This window comes from Crotalus tigris, unplaced genomic scaffold (assembly GCF_016545835.1).
Source record: "Crotalus tigris isolate CLP2741 ecotype Arizona unplaced genomic scaffold, ASM1654583v1 scf7180000018445.1570621, whole genome shotgun sequence".
In the NCBI taxonomy this organism is placed as follows: Eukaryota; Metazoa; Chordata; class Lepidosauria; order Squamata; family Viperidae; genus Crotalus; species Crotalus tigris.
Window position 1 is genome coordinate 204,125 of NW_024097006.1, and position 21,796 is coordinate 225,920.

The following is a 21,796-nucleotide window of genomic DNA, read 5'->3' on the forward strand; positions in this document are numbered from 1 at the left end:
ATCTTATATATTCAGCTGAAATTACCTTGGAAGAAGTCATCAAGGAGAAAGATAGTGAGCAGCACATAAAATAAATCAAATGACTCGGGGAGGTAATTAAGGATTTAAAGGAAATGGAAAAATGTTTGAGATGTTTCCTTTTTGAAAATTAAAATGGGTAAGTGTTTAGTTCAGCTCCAGCAATAATAACCTATCAGGCAGCCAGTATCATCACAAATAGCCCAAGGGTTCAGCCTGGCAGGCAATTGGTCTCTGAAGCAGATTTGATCTCCTGGGACTTCCTTTTTAAAATTGCACTTTTATCCAATACTGTAAAAAGACCATAATGATTTTACTTTCAAAGCATGGATAAGAATAATTCAAATTCAGAAGCACCTGAGGTTATTGAAGCCTATATCAGGTTTATTAAGGTGTCGTAGCAAGATAAAACACATGGAAACATGAATTAAAAGAACAAAATGCATTTACTGCCAGCCTTGTTAATTTTAAAATCTACAGCAATAGGCTTGCACATTCCAACTCAAAAGTATGATGTCTCTTAGGCAGGGATTGGATTAAGGAACTCTCTGTTTCTGTCTAATGTACTTGTCTATTTTTGCAACTTGACACTATAGGTCAGTGGTGGTGAACCTATGGCACGGGTGCCAGAAGCGGCACTCAGAGCCCTCTCTGTGGGCACGCGCGCTGTCACCCCAGTCCTAGGCCTTCAGCTGGGTTTTATAAAACCTTTTTGCTTTAGGCCTCCGCTGCTGTGTACAAAAAAAAAAAAAAAAAAAGGTTCAATCAATCAGTCAATTTCAACTTGTCGCGGGAAAAAAAAGATTGGAATTGATTGATTGAACTTTTTAATCTCACCCAGTCTGCTGTTACCACTGCAGCCACGCCCACCCACTGGGCCACACCCACCCGGCACCCAATGATGCATAAATGGGTTTTGGGTTTCAGTTTGGGCACTCAGTCTCTAAAAAGTTCGCCATCACTGCTATAGATGGTGCCTCTAACACTATAACGGCTCAGTATTGAATACAGGTGGTCTTTTATTTTGACTATTTAACAACTGTTTGAAATTACGTCGCCACTAAAAAAAGAGACTTACATTTAAAACCATTGCAGCAACCCTGCAGTCACATGTTCAGAATTTGGACGCTTAGCAACTGGCAAGTATCCCATTATCGTGTGATTGCCATTCACAACCTTCCCAGACTTCTGACAAGTAAAGCCAATGGGGGGACCCCGATTTGCTTACCAACCATGTGATTTGTTTAATGACAACGCAAAAAATGTTGTAGAAATTGGGTGCACGTCATTTGACAACTGTATTGCTTAGCAATGGAAGCTCCAGTTCCAAATGTGGTTGTAAGTCAGAAATTACTTGTACAATCAAGCCACAATGTCATTTAATTTTGTTCAGCACTTTGTGTAATAATGATCCCAAACAACTGTGGTTTTTTCCAATAAGCTGTGGTCAAATAAACCTGGTTATGAACCCAGTCACTGATTTGCAGAAACATATGCTAGTCATTCCTGAAGATGTCATTAGCTGAATGTATGCAAAGCATGTGCCTAGCACCAAACTAACATTTTATCCTGAATTGGAGCTTTCTGAGCCAAGAGGAAAATTCAGGTCTGGGTCTGCATAACTATTCCCCATTTTTTCTCCAGAGATGAAAAAAAAGCTATCTCCATTTTGAGAATCCCAGTAAAGAGAAGATAGAAGAATATTTCTCTATGGAAAGCTTGGCAGGGGACTCAAATGGAAGTGAAGAACAAAACTGGAGAGACAATGTCAAACAATAGTTTTAACTAGGTTGGTTAAGTATCTGTCTTCACAAGCAAGCTCATTCCCATAAAGGAGTGAATCCTTCATATCAAGATTAGATTTCCCACAGTTCCATATTGGCTTCTTGGAACATGCTCATCTGAACTCATTTTAGACAGTATTTCTGCCAATGCAGATGATGCATTCTGAGTGTCAGAAAAATATGCTATTATGATCATGGGAACTGCTATTGCTCAACCGTAATGTCATCAATGGGTCCACACTGTGGTTTGATATGGAAGTGTCTGAGACAGTTGGAAGCCTTGTACATGACTCCTTATCATATGCTAACCAACCCACAAATATACATTTGTCTTTGAAGGTTTATAGAACTCCCCAAGAGAAAGCCAAACAAGACCTTAATGTTTCTTCTAGGGGTGGAGAATACAGCGGGAGAACATGCACAGAGTCCTGCAGATCCAAATGTTCCATACCATTTGGTGAACAAATCTAGTGAACAGCATTGAGCACTGAAGCATTGAACCCACATTCATGAACAGCACCAAGTTTTCAGTCTTGTTTATCTCTCCACTCTGTATTTATATAACTGTTGACCTCAATCTGCTAAAGTGATGGAGAGCTCAGATTGAATACCCCCATGGTATTAAGTGTGCATTGTAGCAGCCTACACTACATGGAATTTATTGCAATTTATAACAACATAATTTTACTGTATAATTTATTAGATATTATGTTGTTCTGTTATTTGTATTCTGTGTAGATTTTTTGGGTGACATTTGGGACCAAACATATTCAGGGTGTCATTAATCATGTATGAATGTAAAAAAAAAAAATACTTCATCACACTGGTAAATATCTTATTTACTAGATTTGATTTTATACTTTCTCCCTTTTTCTTCTTTCTTTTTACTTTCTTTATACCACATACACATATATTGTTTTTAAATGTTTGATTAAAAAAAAAAAAACTTCAACTTTCCATCATAGAATGGGCCTTTATTCCTGTACCAAAAGGCAAGCTTTGAATGATTCTACCTCAAATTTCTTCTTGCTGACGAAGTCCCTATAGAAGAGACAGATGAGAGATGAGGAAAGAGAGGGCACCAAAGCCAGCAATTAAAAGCTATTTATAGCAGTGAGAGACAGGAGCTAATGAGAGGTAGAGCAAAAGAGAGAAAATGGAGGAGAGAGAATGTAATAGGATAGAGATTCAATCAATACCTCAAATGAACTAGTATTGTGCTCCTTCGGCTGCCTGCTAAAGTCATGGCCTCATCAACAGCCACATAGATGTTCAACTGTTAGAAAACTGCCCTCTCATAATATAACTGAATGATGCCTGCTTGTTGAAGCTAGCTTGAATTAGATCTGGTCAGTGAGTATTTTGAAGTTACCATGAAGTTTGGTGGCATCTAAATCTAACGAAATAAATAAATATATACTTTCATAAAGCGTGCAACACTGGGTTCAGCATGAAAAGAAAGTGGGATATAAATGAAATCAGGGGTCATCAAGATCTGGTCAAGCATTTTTTTGGCCATGAAATTCTTCCTAGATTTTTTTTTCACATGTAAGGTCAGCACCAGCATATTTTATTTTATTATTTTATTTTATTTGAACACACATAATCCTCCTTCTACTTTCCCCACAATAATAACCCTGTTAGGTGGGTTGGGCTGAGAGCAATTGGCCCAAAATCACCCAGCTGGCTTTTATGACTAAGGCAGGATTAGAACTCCCAGTCTCCTAGCTTCTAGCTTGGCTTCTATGACCAAACAGGCGGGAAAAAATCTAGGAAGACAATATTGCACTCATTCTTAAATTAACATTTGGTCCTAAAACAGGGATTTTAAAAAATATATATAAAGGATTAAGATTAGAAGATTAAAAAGAAAATTACCTTACCTAACAGCAAATTTCTTATCAACCTAGCCTAGTATCATTGACTCCAGGAGCTGACTCTGAATCTCTCAGAAAAACTCCCAGTCTCTTAATGTACCAAACTATGTATACCAGGCCTGAACACCAACTTTCACCCACCCCAACAAACATGGTCAATGGTCATAGATAATGAAGACTGTAATTGAACAACAACTGGGGGCTATAGATTCTCTATATATTATACTAAAGCCCCATTACTGATAACCAGAGACAAAACAGCCTGATCCTATGCATGTTTACTCAGAAATATATCTCAGAAGTACAGATCAGCAAGTTTGCTGGTGCTTACATCCAATTAAGCCTAGTGAAGAATGGAACCTCAGCTTACTTATATCCAATAAACTTCCATTCCTTCTCCTAGCCTTCTTTTGTCTATGTTTCAGAGAACGTGTATCTTTTCAACGGCCCAGTGCCTTTCTTGCTGGTTGTTCAGCTAGTCTTCATGTCCTCTACTCATTCTTTCTTAAATGATCTCCTTTTAAAATTTTATACATCAGTGTCTTTCACTTACTTTTTCTTTGGATTCCTGCTTCTTCCCTTTCTGACTTTCCAGCCTGGTTCAGCTTTTCCCTTGTCTTTCCTAATCTCCTCAGGAGATTCTGTTTGTGATATGTTGCTTAGACAATGGCCCTCTGCTTTCATCTTCATTGTGACATCAGCACTGCTCAGCCAATGGGAATGAGAAGCATCCTGACAGCTAATAACTATACAGGATGTGATGATACATATCTTTGGATACTTTTGTCTGGCTCGTGTGGCAGTTATGTTCCTCCTCTCATAATTCCCAAAGTGAATGTACATACATTACCCCAGTCAGCTTTCACCAACACGATGCCTCTAAGTGTTTTGGACATAAACATCCATGATATCCAACCAGCATGGCCATTTGGGAGGGGAGTTTATTTAATGCAGTCTCCTGAAAGTGACATGGTAACTCTATTCTATTTGGATAGGTAGGCCACATGCCCTATTTTATACTGGACCCCCCCCCAAAAAAAAGTCTGGGATCTGATTTAAGAAAGGTAAACAATTTAAGAAAAGAAAGCAGAGATAGCTGCCAAAGACCAGAGCCTGGACAGTGAATGGAGTAGGTATACAGGTTAGTTGGATACATCTTTGTTTAAATTATAGCAATCCTTCCTGAAGTTTGCTTCTATAATCCCTACATTAAGATACTTCTCTTCAAATCTCAACATTCCTATTAACACATATAAAATCTTATTTTATTTAGACTTATATGTATTTGATTTACATTTCACCTTTGCTCCAGCAGCTAAAGATGGCTTCCATGGAGAACCCTCTCTCTCTCCCTCCCACCCCACCTCTCTCTTTTTCTCTTTCTCTTTTTCTTTCTCTTTCTTTGTCTCTGTTTTGTATCCACATTAATACCCCTGTGAAACAATCTGGGCTAAAGAGTAACTACTGTAGACAATTTTCATGGTTTAGAGTGGCTTCTAACCTAGGTTTCCCTAATTTTACTAAATTCCTTAGTTAATGGACAATTTTGTTATTTTTTATGTTTATTTTCTTTTAAAAATAACCCTTCTCCTTTCATTTTGGGGAGCACGTGACCACAAAGCATTTCCACACAGGGTATTAGTACCAAACTGAAAGCAGCTTTGAATCTCTATTTTCCCACAACATCAACAGTACAGAGTACGAAACTTTGGTGAAGCTAGTTTTTCTTTTGAGATGCTGTAGTGCTCTTCCTCTCATGGAAAACGAAAGGACTCTTACGAATTCCAGAGGGTTTTAGCAGAGAGATTTATTGCGCAGGTTCAGAAGCAATAGCAACAGCAATTCTGAACCCCGAGGGCGAGTTCAGACTTCAGTTTTATACTTTCTTTTTCTCAGGAACAAAGGAATACACATGGTAATACATTAGTTTCATTTCTCACAGGTATACAATGGAGAGTTTGCTACATACATTGTATCCAAGTGCAATGCACATTAGGTTAGTCACATACTACTAACACAGCACTATTCCAGTAATTATGCAGACACATCATTATTCTAGTGATTGTTCATCATTCCACATTACCTCCATTGTAGGGAACTCTACCCTATTCTTTCTCTTGGCATCTGAGTTTCAGTTCCAGTAGAGAAATTCTAGCAGTTCAAGTCATCCACACAAAGCAAACATGGGTGAAATTGATAGGAATTTTTAACAATTTTCCTTTTCTTTTTTAATAGTATAAAAGTTTACAAATATAAAGCTAAAAGCTGCAACATACTATAGAAAATATAAAAAGAAAGAAAAACAAAAAGATAGAAAAAAGAAAATTTAAAAATACTTCTTTTCCCCACCAGTGTAGGAGGCATTGGGATGCCCCTTCACTTTTTCTTCCTCCCCCTCCCTTTATCCTGTGTGAAAGTTAGGATGGGCCAGTATTTCTCAACCTTAGCAATTTTAAGATAAGTGGATACGTGACGGGCTGGGGAATTCTGAGAGTTGGAAGTCCAAAATTTTAAAATTGCCGAAGTTGAGAAACATTGGGATAAGCTCTCAGATCTGAGGCCACAAACATTTGAAAGACGACTAGAGGGCAGCAAATAGTTACCTTCTGGTATCTCTTTCCTGCCATCTAGTGGTTGTCCAGATTTTGCAGCCAGATATGGAAACCGTAGGTAAAGAAATTTTTGTTGCTATGGGTTCTGCAGAAGCTCCAAGGAGTGCAATGTTTTTCGCTCCTTGTCCTCAGCATTTCAAATCAGCAAAAATGAAGAAATCATAGGCTGCCTTCAAACTGCTTTTGAGAGCTTGAGGAATGAAAAACATGAAAGTCCCAAACATGCCTGCATCTAGAACATATACAACGGTGGGGCTTGAATTTAGAGAGGAGGGAGACTCCTGGAAAGTCACCTTGGAACAAATGTGCAGATCCGGAGAAGTTTATTTAACATTTGAAAAGCCTGGAATTAGGCAGTATCTGGTTAGAGAATTATTCTTTCATCCATTCCACGCTTTCCAGGCTTCATGAAAGGCTATTGCAGTTATTTGATCTGCTTATACAGTTCTGCAGTGGTATTACATCGAGGGACAGATTGCTGGTATATTTTAAAAGTGGGGAAGAAAAGCCATTTTCACTTTGTGTTGGAGCTTATAATGGTAGGTGTGGTGGGTTAATAAGTAAGAAAAAAAGATGCCAGCAGCTGAAAAGGGACTTAAGACCAAAAACAAAACAAAACAAAAAACCCAAAGGGAATGTAGCTGTTGCAGCCAGAATAGATTTGCTTTAATGAAGTGGGACACAGGATGCAGGATTTTACAGCAGAATCTGGATTCAAGGAGTTTGCAAGCTGGGTCATGATGTTACTAAAGGGAACCATGCAGGGCCAGATCTTTTGAATGTAGAGCAGGAGTGTCCAATTTTGGCTACTTTAAGACCTGTGGACTTCAACCCCCAGAATTCCCCAGTCAGCATGGCTGGCTGGGGAATTCTGGGAGCTGAAGTCCACAAGTCTTAAAATTGCCAAGGCTGGGCACCCCTGATGTAGAGGATGCTGAAGACAAAAGGATAGTGTAAAATATTACTGGTACCCACATTTTTAAACTATGGATTTCTACTCTAAATGTGTTTCAAGGCAGAAGTAAGCAGATACATTTTTAAAAAATAATGCCATGGTTATACTTATTGGTTTAATGATTCCAAGCACTTTAATATCATTTGAGGGTTAGAGCTTAATTACCCAACTTCCTTGCAAACATCTATTGAAAATAGTTACTCTAAGCCTTACATTTTATCTAGATTTATCATTGCTTTATCATTATTTACAAATGGCATCAGTAACAATCAAGGCCTCAGGTGCTTGCAAATGCATTTTTTTTCCAGCAGTTGTTTATCTTCTTGAAGTGTACAACCAAGCACAACCAAGCATGCCAGTTTAAAAAAAATCTCATTACTTGTGAAGATCACATATTTTGTTTTTCTGGTTACATACCTGTTGGGAAATTGTTTCTAGTTTCAGTGTTATGATCCGTATGCACTTCATTGCCCCCTGAAATATAGTTGTTCTACGTCTCCATATATATGGAGCTGTTTACTTTCCTCCCCTCATGCAAATATTTTGCCATGCATAGAAATAATAATGATTTCAAGGTGCCTAGTTTCAGAGCACCTGATGCTCTAGCAGCCTTGAAATTGAGTAAATGTTGCTCTTAAAGGAAAAGCTCTAGCCAATCCATGACTTGTTTTCCCTTCATTTCTCCTTTGTCAGTTCATGTTTGCTTAGGAGATCCCCTATTAATTTAAGAGTGTTGATCGGTGATTTTAAAGATACTGTAATTGTGGCCATTATCTTGATTTTTTTTTTCCAAATTCTGCAGACACTCTTGGGCTCGGATCTGGAAAATAGAAGCTCCAGGCAAAATGAAGTTCTAATGAAGCCTAAGGCATCAGGAACTTTATTTTCTAACTCCTGTAAGTAGGAGGTTAAAAATGGAATGCCCATGAAGAAATGGGAAGTCTCAGAAGGCTTGGGAATAGTAAGACTTAAAAACATGGGGAAATAAAGCTGGGTGTCTGTTAAGAGAAAAGTTAAAGAAAAAATGAGATGAATTATCCTATAGAAGGGCATGGCTTGTCAATAGGTTCTATGAGGCTGACTATTACTCTTATAGAATACAGAAGACAGAATAACGAAGAGTTGGAAGGGACCTTGGAGGACTTTTAGTCCAACCCCCTGCTCAAGTAGGAGACCCTATATCAGTGATGGCGAACCTTTTAGAGACCGAGTGCCCAAACTGCAACCCAAAACCCACTTATGTATCATTGGGTGCCGGGTGGGCGTGGCCCATTGGGTCGATGTGGCCTTTTGGGTGGGTGTGGTCTTTGAGTGAGCATGGCTTCGGTGGTAATGGCAGACTGGGCGGGACTAAAAAGTTCAATCAATTAATTCCAACTTTACGAGATCTATTTTTTCCCGTGAGAAGTTGAAATTGATTGATTGATTGAACTTTTTTTTTGTACATGGCGGCAGAAGCCTAAAGTGAAAAGGTTTTATAAAACCCAGCTGAAGGCCTAGGACTGGGGTGACAGTGCGCGTGCCCACAGAGAGGGCTCTGCATGCCACCTGTGGCACACGTGCCATAGGTTCACCACCACGGCCCTATATCTTTTCAGACAAATGGCTGTCCAATCTTTTCTTAAAAACCTCCAGTGTTGGAGCATCCACAAGTTCTGGAGGCAAGTCATTCCACTGATTAATTGTTCTAACTGCCAGGAAATTTCTCCTTAATTCTAAGTTGAATCTTTCTTTGTTAAGCTTTCAACCATTACTTCTTGTCTTGCCCACAGATACTTTGGAGAATAGGTGGATCCCCTCCTCTCGGTGACAACTCCTCAATACTCTTCCCATTATACAAATTTTTAAGACCCTATTTTACCCAGAATCTTGTCAATCTCCTTTTAGGATTTCATTTCATAGTCAATTTTACTTTAAGCAAGGAAAAGTGTCTTTCTTTTTCTTTTCTGAGCACGATATTCTGGAATACATCAAACTAAAGTAGAGGTTAACATAGATTCTATGTTACTTTAAAATAAAATACATTGTGGCTTTTTCTTCCTGAAAAATACAGCCATTTCCCACCTTTTCCTATACAGCAGCTAATCAAAACTCAATCTTCTGCACAGATGTGAAAGAAAACAAGCCTTCATATAAAAAAAAGTCCATTTCCAAAGAAGTAGGCAGAATGGATGCAAGAGAATAAGTCAAAAAGAGAAAAGGGCAGTGAAAAGTCATCCATGTTGTCATTGCCACCATTAATTTTATTTATACCTATGCTTTTGACAAAAAAAAGTTTATAAGGTTGGCTTATATAAAATCAATCAGATACAACATACTGTGAAAACCTGGACTAAAAGGAAAACCCCAGCAAGCAAAATCAGCAGTCATTTAAAATAAGCCATGGTTTAAAGTGACAGCAAAGTGCACAGTAAAATATGGTTCTCAAAAGACACATTGAAATAAATTGGTTAAAAATGCCTGTTCTGCATCCTGGGGGATAGAATTGAAAAGTGGGGGTACATTCAAGGCAGGACTTTGGGGTAGAAATTCTTGGTGTCAATTCTATGCAGTTCCTTCCCTATCACTTTGGCTCACTGTGGAAGTTGGGGGAGGAAATTCTCCAATGCTGCAAATAGTGGATTTTCATTAATAAATCCTTAATATTAATGATAATTATCCTGGTGTCTTGTCCTCTGTGTATCTTCTTTGGTTCCCAACCTGTGGATTGTAGATTAGTCAGCAACATCCTTGGTAAACCTCAGGAATGGAATAAAATTACTGGCAGCTTCATGTCTGCAGCTAAACTTTTTGAAGTATTTCTGGACCCAGCTTAGAGCTTAAAATGTCAAAGCTATCATCTGCTTGATTTCACCATTGTCCTGAATTTGGTCAGCATCCATCCATCCTCCTGGGACATATCCAGTGGGTTTCTAAATAGATTACATAAGTGGGAGATTATACCCCCCTTTTTTCTTATTGTTATAGAGGAAGCATAATATCAGACTTCTAAAGCAATGTGTAACCAAAGGGCACAATTCACAAGTCTCATAAATTAAATTTCATAGCAGGAAAAAAGGGTTAGTTTGTAGAATCTTGGAAATTACTTGCATATATTTTGGTCCACAGTCATTACTGAGTTATTAAGACAGAGTGTCTGATCCTCTTTGCCATAAGCTTCCTAATGGAGGGACTGATGCCTTACTTATGGCCAAAATGTCCATCTGTTTCTTCTCTGCCATGTTGCAAAAACTGTTTTCCTCAGATTCTAAGAATGCTGTTACAGTGAGATATGGCCAAGATCAAGGTCTATTTCTAGAGTTATACTGAAAGTATTTACAATTTGTTTATTTCACAGTGGACTAGACTATCCTCTTCTGGAATTGCCATGACCACATGTCCACCATGGTAACCACAAGAAATACCAAAATTTGATTGAGGTAAGTTATAATAACAGAAACTTGAAATTCTGGCACTGTTCCCTTCCTCATTTACCAGAGTCAAAATGGGGCAATATTTCATTTCTTTTTCACACTTCCTGAACATAGCTCATGTTTTAATAATGGTTGTCACCTTTCTTCCCCAAGATCATCTCTGGCTCCTTTACACACCATGCTGGCTAAAGATGATGGGAACTGTAAGCTATAAACTTACGGGTTAGGGTTGACAATGCTAGATTCCCTTTACTTCACTGAATCATTCACTTCATGTTCCTTTGATAGTCTTCCTTTATATACTTACATAATTCCTATTTGGATTCCCAGCTTCATCTGTCTGTTGTAGTGTGATGGATCCCCTTCTCTTCCTTTTAAAATCCATTTTGTTTTCACTTTCAAAATATATCTGTTCTTTGCTCCTCAATCAACAATCTCTGTCCCTTCCTTGCATGGGTTTTCTTTGCTTTTTCCCTTGGAAATGGCCTTTCCACAGCAACTTCTTTCCCCCATCCATAGCCATTGTTAAGAACTGTTTGGATGTTTTCACATTCTACCCTTGAAGCTTTTTTCATAGTTGGCTCAGCTCAGCTGACCCCAAGTCAGCTCACCTCATTCTCTATCTCTCCTTCCCCCCCCCCTTTTTAAAGCTTTTGCACCATTCTTTGGAGCAACCTCCCCAATTTGGCATGAACCTGCCATTAGAATTCAGCTTTCAAATGGAGGCAGCTTTTCAATCCTATTGAAGTGTCTGGTCCAGTCTAGGGGTCAAAACATGATCTATAACAAGATTGGATCTAAGCTTCATCCATAGACACCCTACAAATTTATTCTCTAGACCAGTGGTTCTCAACCTTCCTAATGCCACGACCCTTTAATACAGTTCCTCATATTGTGGTGACCCCCAACCCTAAGGGCTCTCCGAGCGTGCACCGACACTGCCCACTCACCCGCCTTGCCCGGGGCTCAGTGCGCCTTGCCTGTTCTCACCTCACTTCCAAAGGTCGCTAGCCTGCCCGGCTCCAGCTGGCTGGGGAGGGGGGGGTCAGGAAGGCCGCTCCGCTGGCTCGCCCAGCCTGGTTGGAGAAGCACCCAGGCGGGGAGAGGAAGAGAGCAAGCGAGAGACCCAAGAGGGCGACAGCACTGGCAGAGCTTAGTTCAGCCTCCTCCAGGGAAAGGGCCACGAAGCAGCGTAGCCTCCCTTAGGAGATACTCGACGGAACCGAATCCGGCACTGCAACGGCCCCCAGCTCGAAGCCGTGTGGAGACGGATGCGGAGCGGTGTCTTGGTTCCTAAGACCATCAGAAATAAGTGTTTTCCAATGGTCTTAGGCGACCCCTGTGAAAGGGTCGTTCGACCCCCAAAGGGGTCGTGACCTACAGGTTGAGAACCGCTGCTCTAGACCCTATTGTAGACATGACTATCCGATGCCTCACATGTATCTATAATTGTGAACATGACTACCTAATGCCCCACATATAGCTATCAGTCTTTTGGGAATAGGTAATTTTGATAAACATATTATTTTAAAAGTGATTTAATTTGCAAACAATTTAAGCGAGCTGTATAAAGAATGTCGGGGGGATTTTAATCACATTGCCAACATTTTAACTGACTTTGATGGAAGCAGAAAAACTTGCCAGAGTCATTAAGACTTTTATTACCACCATCCCCAGCTAAAAAAAATTAGTCAAGGAGAAGATTAAGAGGCTGTGTCAAGAAAGAATCACTCAAGGGTTGCAATCTATCAGGCTTGGGCATATAAGCCAAAGCAGTTCCATCCCAAACAGTAAAAGTAAGGGTAGGTTCCTAATAACATAGAAGGCTACTGATTCATCTCCACTGCACATGAGCTGAGAAGATCGTATGGTCAAAGTAGAGCCATCCATTCAGCTTAGGTGGATTTTGAGCTGGTGCTCAATAATAATAGCACTTTACAACTGGCTTTAGTTGTTCTTGGATAGCTAGACGTGCATAGTAAAGTTAGTGGCATATACAAAAAAAAATCCCTGGGATAGTGCTAATATTTTCCTCCAAGAATAAGGGGGGAGGGGGGGAGAGAGAGAGAGAGGGAGAGAGTTTATTATTTTCTTGCTAGATTTTAATGTTGTGATCTCACAGGACTCTTCTAGGAGGACAAAATTTGGGTTTTAGGTAGTACCAGGCTCTGGCTACTCATCACTATTTTAAACAGTACTATTGCAGATCCTATTGTTACCTTGAGACATTTCCATGAGTAGATGAGGATGAGGAAAGCTGGGGAAGCTTGTGGCAGAATGGGAGATCTCACTGCAACGAAGTAGCTGTTGCCAATTGGCCACAGCCAATGCACCACGGCCAACTCAATTTGTGTTTGTATAAGACAGCTTGGTTTTGGTAAGAGCTTGGAAATCTCATCTCAAACAGTCCTGTTGGGTCCCCAAACACTCATTCACTCCTGAATAGGGACTCAAAGGTCACACTCACCTGTCTCTGTCACTGCAAACCACCTATTTTGGCTCCAGATCTTTCCACTTCTGCTGCTAGCTGTGCTTCTTTTGTATGCACCCATTGGAGAAAAATGCTTTCCTGCTCTAGAAATAACTGAATATCTCATCCATAAATGTAAAGGTGGGGGAGAAATTCATTCATTCATTCATTCATTCATTCATTCATTCATTCATTCATTCATAGGACTATCAGGTCCCATGCTTGGCATGAGGTCCTCCAGAGAGGAAAGTCGAGGCACATGTGTAACTTTCACTATATTCTTGCATCCAGAAGGTAGATTGTATTGGATTTTAATACAAGTGGCATCAGTGAGGGAAAGAAGAAGAACGGAACTGGTAATACATAGGACCAGAGCTGGATGGAGAAGAAATGAAGGCCTTTTCTCCCCTGTTTGATTTCCTTGCTGGGATAATGATGTCCCATTGCATAATTCCTTTACCAAATGTCAGAAATGCATAGAATGGGAATGAGGGGAAGACATTTGCTGTCAATCACCCAAGCATTTTCTGAAATGTGTTTTAAGATGCTGTGATTTGGAAAATATACTGTGACATGACAGTGACATATGCCCTAACTTATTCCCCCTCCTTTTTTTGCTATTAGTTTACACAAGAACATCCAAGCACTTCATTCATGTTGGTTCAAACTAGTCAAAGCTGAATGACTGAAAATAAATACCTGAGGGAATGTATAGTTTTTTAGATGTTCAAAGATAGGCAGTTAATAGTGATATGGTGAAACTATATTCATGAGTTGGGTCAAGCTCCTGATATTTGTTTAATGGTTTCAGTGCTGATATTGACCTAAAGCAGGGGTAGGCAACCTTGGCTCTTTTATGACTCGTGGACTTCAACTCCCAGAATTCCTGAGCCAGGAATTCTGGGAGTTGAAGTCCACGAGTCATAAAAGAGCCAAGGTTGCCTACCCTTGACCTGAAGCAAACTTTTCAAAGAAGGCAACATTCATTCATTCATTTGATTTATATAGCTAACCATCTCACATTTATGACTCTGGGCAGCTTACAAAACATCTCATTACTTAGCTTTGGAATTTCAGGCCAGTTTGGAAATTAGAAATGCCTACCTCTACTATTTGTGAATTTTCCAAGAAAAAAAGAAGGTGCAAAAGATGCAACTACACATTTTTTTTAATATTGTAGGGAGTCAGCACCCACCTAGAGAATGAAAAAAAATTGGGAATATTAAAAAGGCAGGATAGAATATTTCTCCTGAAGGAGAAATATGGAAAAACCTTAAGGGAGCCCCAATTTCCCCAGGCAGAAATCTGAGGAGGCCACTCTTTAGAGATGCAGGTTTTCTATCCATTCAGGAAGTCTGGGGATAGGAAGGCTGGAGCTGAGGGGATTAGAAAAACAAAGACTCCTAAAATCTACATCCCCCACCCAACTTCAAAGGACAGGACATGACCTCCAAGCCACAATGGGAGTCAGGCAACAATTATTACAATACCAAAGGGGCACTAGTCAAAGTACATTGCACAGGAACAGGCACCTCAAATACAAAGCCCCACAGAAGGTATAAAAACCCACCCACTCTCAACTCTATTTGGTCAGCTGTCCCAGAACTACATGCTGTTGTTGGTTCCGCTCATCATTAAACCTTATTTCCAACAGCCAGTCTCTATTTTATTTTTATTTCCAATGTCTGAGCCTCCATTTTATTTACTCCCAGCTTGGACCTGATGATTTTTTTTTTCAACAATATCTTTTGGGGAGAGGCAGAGGTGTAGCGCTGATGACAAACAGGTAGTTCTGAAAATTCCTGGTGCCACTTTCACTTGTTTGCTACGAAAGACACCCAGCCATAAGGGCAAGCATTTAATTGCATGTCTAATTAAGCACTAATAACACCATCTTGATTTATGCAGTTAAATTCTCATAGCAAGGCCCTTCCCTTTTTTCCACTCAGTCCCACGATTCATCTGCTTTCTTTGCTATCAGAAAGGCAACATGCTTTGTTGTATTTAGGAATGGAAAGGGAAAGGGAAGGGAAGGGAAGGGAAGGAAAGGAAAGGAAAGGAAAAAGTTCAGAGCTGTCCTGCAGTTGGAGAGGGGAGGAGCATGCCCCACCAGTAGCAGATAACAAGAGATGAGACTGATTAGGGAGAATTTCAATTACAGCTGTATTGATTGATGAGAAAGGAAACAAATGCTGCAGCGGGCAAGAGGTGGCTGTTGTACCTCCTGATACCCTGTGATTGAGCTGTCGATATCTGGCCATGGGGAAACCTATACAAAGAGTTATGTGGCTGGCTGGGGAGGATTGTTTTCCCTTACACGATTAGTATTCTCTAGTCATCATCTGGAGCTCTGCATCATGAAGCACACAAGGCACAGTTTCACTACCAAAGCCAGTAGATCATTTGTGCATTTGTGAGGTCATAAAAAAAGAAGCATTCCTATGGTGGTTGTTCTCTCCACAGTCTGCGGTGGGTTTTCTCTGAGGCTATTCTTTTTAGACAGGTCAGAAGCTCAGGGCAGAATGCAGCTGCCAAATAGTTCCACAGGGTGGCTGTGTCATTAAAGAGCTGCAGTGTCTCTTGCTGAACCTCCACGTTGAAATAAAACTGTTGACTCTAATTTAGAAAACTGGAAGGAATTATGATGCGGCGGCTTTAACATTGATTAGTGATTGGCTCAACTTAACAAACAAAAAAATTCTTTCTCTTGAAGGATGGGATTTACTATATGGATGGCACGCATATCTAATTTATAATAAAAAAGTAGATCAAGCTTTTAAATCTCACATTTTAAGAAATGCTTTATTACGTGTCTAGAAGAAGTATTATTATAGGTTAAATTATAAAATTCCAATTTGGGGGATTCCCGGATACGTGATAGAGGGAGTATCTAGGGGAGTGAATTTGGATAGGATTTCTTATAAGGAATTACTTGATTTGGTAGGGAAGGACTGGCAATTAAGATCTTTAGCTGAGTTGAAGCAAGAAAATATTGTACACTCTTGGTTTCAGTATAATCAATTGTTAGTTAGGTGGAGTTTAGATCAAAAGGTAGGTATTACTTTAGAGAATGCAAATTTGATAAAACAGATTAAAGATCAAACTCTAGCTCATATAAAGAGAATTTATAATGTCTTAATAGAATTGGATTCTGAAACGGAATTAGTTAAAGATTGTATGGTAAAATGGGCACAAAATATTCAAGAACCGATTCTATTGGATACATGGGAGACAATTTGGGTTAGAAATGTAAAATTTACTCAAGCTCAAAATTTGAGAGAAAATTTTTATAAAATGTTTTATAGGTGGCATTTGGATCCCCAAAAGTTGTCTTGTATGTATCATAACTTGCAGCCCAAATGTTGGAGATGTGGTAGTTTGGATGCAACTTATTTTCATATTTGGTGGACTTGTAGAAATGTAAAAGCTTTTTGGATTAAAATTTGTTGGATCATTCAGAATATTTTTAAAAGAAAGATAAAGTTTATGCCTCAGCTATTTTTGTTGGGTATTATTGTAGATTTTGATGTTAAGGAAACTAGTTTGATGTTGAATTTAATAACTGCAGCAAGGCTGTTGGTAGGGCAATATTGGAAGAAGGATTGTTTGCCTATTATAGAAGAATGGACGCTTAAAGTGTTAAATTTAGCAGAAATGGCTAAGATTTCTGCTTATTTGAAGGATTATTCATAAGAAAGATATGGCTTTGTGGGCCACATGAAACCACTTTGCGGGTCGCATCCAGCCCCCAGGACTTGTGTTTGACATGTCAGCTCTAAAGGGTTCTTCTTACTTTTTGGCCACTGATAAGCAACTTAATGTCCTGTGGGTGTCACTGCATTGCCTTAGTTAGCATGGCCAATCATCATATATTTAGAAAATTATAGTCCAAGCAATCCAGGAGCTCCCTTGGTAAGCATGATTATTAGAAGGCAACCTTTACCTTTGTTGCTCAATTAATCACATAAAGTGTTAGTTGATTAATGAATGATGCCACATTGTAATTGATGAGGAAGGAACATGTGTACTGATGAAAATGATCATTAACATTGCCCTTGCTTACTTTTCAAGCCGTTTTGAAACCAAGTGGTCCTGTAACACACCATAGAGTAAAATAACATTTAACAGATTTAATTTTATTTTCTGCTAGTCAAACAGGTGCCCTTTTAGAGATTAAAAAAGATGCAGAACTTTGCAAAGATTTCAGCTAGGAAAGGACACAGCGTAGAATTTATTCTGAGTGAATATATGTTGGTTCTTAACGTTTACACTTTTTTCATAGTAGACTTTGGTATGATGCATGTTTTAAGGATAATATATCTGGGATGCAAAGATCTAGATGTCAGCAGGATCACAGCAAAAATATATAAAAATCTATAACGCTAACTCTAGACATCTAGAGATCATCTACATTTTTGCAATCCAAAAATTTCAGTTCTAGCATAGGTTGTATAACTGAGTAAGCCAATAATATGTGAAAGGGGAAATAATTTATTAGGTAGACATTATTTAATCAACTGATAGCTCTTGTCATGATAAGGATTCCATGCACACTAAACACACACAGGGACACAGCATCCACCTCTTCAAGGCCATTATACAGATCAGTGTTCTTTTCAACTTAGTTTGAAGAAATAATTTCTCTCTTTCTCTCTCTCTTTCTCTTGTTGAAAGACTCGAATGGGTAATGTTCTAATTTCATAACTTTCCAAATTCCTGGATTGATTTTGGCTGAAATATAGTGCCATTGATCCAGATAGTAAAATCTTGCATGAAATTAGTCTACATCTTCACTATAACCTTCAAAAGGACAAGGTTCTGGTATAACAGAATTGGCTGGATGCCTACATTAGCATTTTAGATCTCTCTCTGGGCTGTTGTGAATCTTCATCCTGAAGATGTAATAGAAATGATCCACTGAATCAAAGGAACTGAAGAAATAAACCCCAAAGGCTCACCAGTCTGCAAGAATATTGCGGTCCCAGGCAGCATACTAAAAAGCAGAGACATCACCCTGCCAACAAAAGTACGTATAGTCAGGGCCATGGTTTTCCCAGTTGCAATGTATGGCTGTGAAAGTTGGACCATAAGAAAGGCTGAGTGCCAAAGAATTGAGGCCTTTGAACTATGGTGCTGGAGAAGACTCCTGTGAGTCCCCTGGACTGCAAGGCGATCCAACCGGTCAGTCCTAGAGGAGATCAACCCTGACTGCTCTTTAGAAGGCCAGATCCTGAAGTTGAAACTCAAGTACTTTGGCCACCTAATGAAAAGCAAGGACTCACTGGAGAAGAGCCTAATGCTGGGAAAGATTGAGGGCAATAGAAAAAGGGGACGACAGAGAATGAGGTGGCTGGATGGAGTCACTGAAGCAGTAGGAGTGGGCTTGGATGGACTCCAGAAGAGGGTAGAAGACAGGAAGGCCTGGAGGAACATTGTCCATGGAATAGCGATGGGTCGGACACGACTTTGGAACTAACAACAACAACAAGGCAGTGGTGGGATTCAAATATGTGAACAACCAGTTCTTTGTGTGGATGCCAATTCCAGAAGTCCATTCTGGGCCTGGGTAACAAAAAATTAGCTCCCGGTTCTGCCAAAGTGGTGCAAACCGGCTGAATCCCACCACTGGTCCTAGGGTCTTCAAAGAATTATGAGCTTTATTTTATTTGCGGAGGGGAAGAGAATTTGGATGGCATTTTAAGGATAACAGAGATTGTTGATGCATTTAAAAAGCAATCAAATTTGTTATTTAATAATTTTTTAAAAATTTAATATTTATTTTGCCCCATTACTGATGATTGTTTTTTTTTTTTTTTTTTTTTACAGCAGAAGCTACTGGGTTCTATTTCAGGTAAAACTTATTTTAAATTATGGTGTCTGCTAGAAGTGCCTCTCTTCATTCCAGATTCATTCCATTATTCCAAAACCTTAGGATTATTAGAAGTTTAATTTCTAGGTAGAGCATAGCTATTGTCTTAATTTGAGTACACAGGCAGAATTACTAAATTAACAACTACTATTTCTCCTCAACTCCTCTTGTGATTCACGTGGAATATGAAGATGTTTTCTAGTCTATCTGTGGTCATAGGAACACATGAATGCACTATATGGATGTATATTAACAAAATACTCAAGCTTAGAGGGTGACTGATTTTATCTTTCACAAATACAAAATGTCAGGTTCAGGGCTTCCTTGTCAACTTCCATCCTTTGCCATCATTGCCTTTCTAGATACTCAGCCTGTTTTTTTCACTTACACTTTACAACAGACATGTCAAACACAAGGCCCGGGAGCTGGATGCGGCCCACTAAGTGGTTTCATGTGGCCCGTGAAGCCATCCTGGAAACAGTGAGGGAACGGCCCCCTCTGCCTTGGCCCTGGCCCAGGCCAGCTGGGAGCCAATGTACAATTTTGTGGTGGCCATCTATGCTGAAACGCATTCAGTCTTAACTCCACAAGGCCATCTGGAAACAGCGAGGAACCAGCCCCTGCTGCATCGGCCCCACCCCCTGGGTGCATGCGGGGGAGGTGTCACCCTTTGTGAGGAATGAAGAAATGGACCATGCCTTGGTGCTTGCCCCAGTCCCACCCCCTTCTGCCAGAGACCCTCAGATCTGTCCCACTCCTGCCCAGGCCTCCACAGGCACCCTTGATGTGAACGATGTAGAGCTGGCCATGCCCACCCAGAAGGCCACACCCACTCCATCCATGCCCACCCAGTAGGCTGCACTGACTCTGGCCACACCCACCCAGCCCCCGAGGGCAACCGCAATGCTGATGCGGCCCTCCGTGAAATTGAGTTTGACACCCCTGCCTTACAATGACACAAAATGTCCTGGTAACATCTTTTTTTTCCCCTGCTAGGTCCCCCAGTGTTATTTTCATCTCTTCTTAGCTCTCAGTTGAGACAGGCTTAAGACATCCTTACTGTTTTGCCATTATAGTCCCCTCACCCCATGATTCTGACTCTGCCATGCCCAAGGTGTGTAAAATCCTTTAGGTCGCCTGTTTCCTTGGAGGGGAACTCAGGTTAGTGACAATGATTGGGAACAGACAGCATAAAGGCAATATAGAGATCAGCAATGGAGGATAGCAAGTTTTTCTGCCAATTCAAGGACTGAAGAAGAGTGTTATGATTTTTCAATCAATCAGAACAGAGCTGGAAAGGACCTTGGATGTCTTCTAGTCCAACCCACTTAGGATGGCAGATGCTTTCAGAATTGGGGATTTACTACATTTTTTAATTTTTTAAAAAGGATCACTGCAACCTTTGATCCATCTCTTCCTTCATTAGTACATTGACTTAACCTGACCCATTGTATTATATTTTAGTTTCCCCATACCTTTCCAGATGTTACATATTTAAATTATATTTAAAAACACTGCCCCATCCTTATCTCTCACCTCCATCCAGCTTTAGAAAGTTGATCTCAATTTGGGCCATTCATTTTTAGTTCTGCTTTACCCATAGATTGCTACTATACATTTTCATGTCCTTGGGTATAAGCAAGGTATAAGAAGGGCAATGCAAGGTTGAAGCAAAGATGCATTTGGACCAGCCTCCTGCCATTCAAATTTCAATTAGGAAGTTTGCAAGTGAGACAAGAAGAATACCCCAAGAATACCTTGTTCAGGAGCATCTTTGCTACTGCTTCTTTTTCCATCATTTTCTACCAAGCACATATAAATAAAATTTGGCTGAAATTTTCAGTCAATGATATTTTAAACATAGAGACTAAAATCCATCTTCACTAACAGAATCTCAATCAATTAATCTCATTTATAGCCATATGGCCTGCACATTAGATTCCCATTTATTTTTATTTTTAATTAATGTTATGCCCCACCTTTTTTCATCCCATTATTCTAGTCTCCTTATTTCTAGACTAACATTTTAAGCATTATACTATATGGACTGTCCCATCTGCAGTCCTTGAGGGCATTTATGGGTGACCTGCCTAGTTTGAAAGAGATTGTCCCTTCTTCCACTTATTAGGTCGGGAGGGAGGGAGGGAGGGAGGGAGGGAGGGAGGGAAGGAAGGAAGGAAGGAAGGAAGGAAGGAAGGAAGGAAGGAAGGAAGGAAGGAAGGAAGTTGAAATGTAGGTTGTAGGACAGAAGACAGAAATGTTCACGCCATCACCAATAGCCACAGTGCATGCATCCTGATAATAAATGAATTGCAGTCCTGGTGGTGCAGTCGTTAGAATGCAGTATTGCAGGCTAACTGCCCATTCCCAGGAGTTCGATCCTAACCAACTCAAGGTTAACTTAGCCCTCCAACCTTTTTTTAAAAAGATTTTATTGATTTTTTTTCTTACATACGTATAATAATTTTTCAACCAATGTGCTGTCTGGGTTTAAAAATGCTAATACATATTTAATTCCTAATCCTTAGCCCTCCACCCTTTTGAGGTCAGTAAAATGAGGACCCAGATCATTGGAGGCAATATGCTGACTCTGTAAACCATTTAGAGAGGGCTACAAAGCACTATGAAGCGGTATATAAGTCTAAGTGCTGTTGCTGCTGCTGCTGCTTCTAGGTTTGTTATCACTCTACATGGGAGAAAAAAAAAATAATAGTGTTTTCTCCACTAGTTCTGTGGTTAATAATATGATTGTCCAAGAAAGCAATGCATAATTCCTGTAACATCTCCCTAGGCTAAGT

The 21,796-nt window shown here is 39.8% G+C and overlaps 1 long non-coding RNA gene across 1 annotated transcript in view; it reads left to right on the top strand.

Moving 5' to 3' along the window:
• LOC120312190 overlaps positions 1 to 19,232 on the top strand; it is a 35,341-nt gene extending 16,109 nt beyond the window's left edge. The window contains exons 2-3 of the long non-coding RNA XR_005557812.1: positions 10,584 to 10,665; positions 18,956 to 19,232. This is a non-coding gene — a long non-coding RNA (uncharacterized LOC120312190). The remainder of the gene's footprint in view (positions 1 to 10,583; positions 10,666 to 18,955) is intronic.
• Positions 19,233 to 21,796: the final 2,564 nt, after the last annotated feature.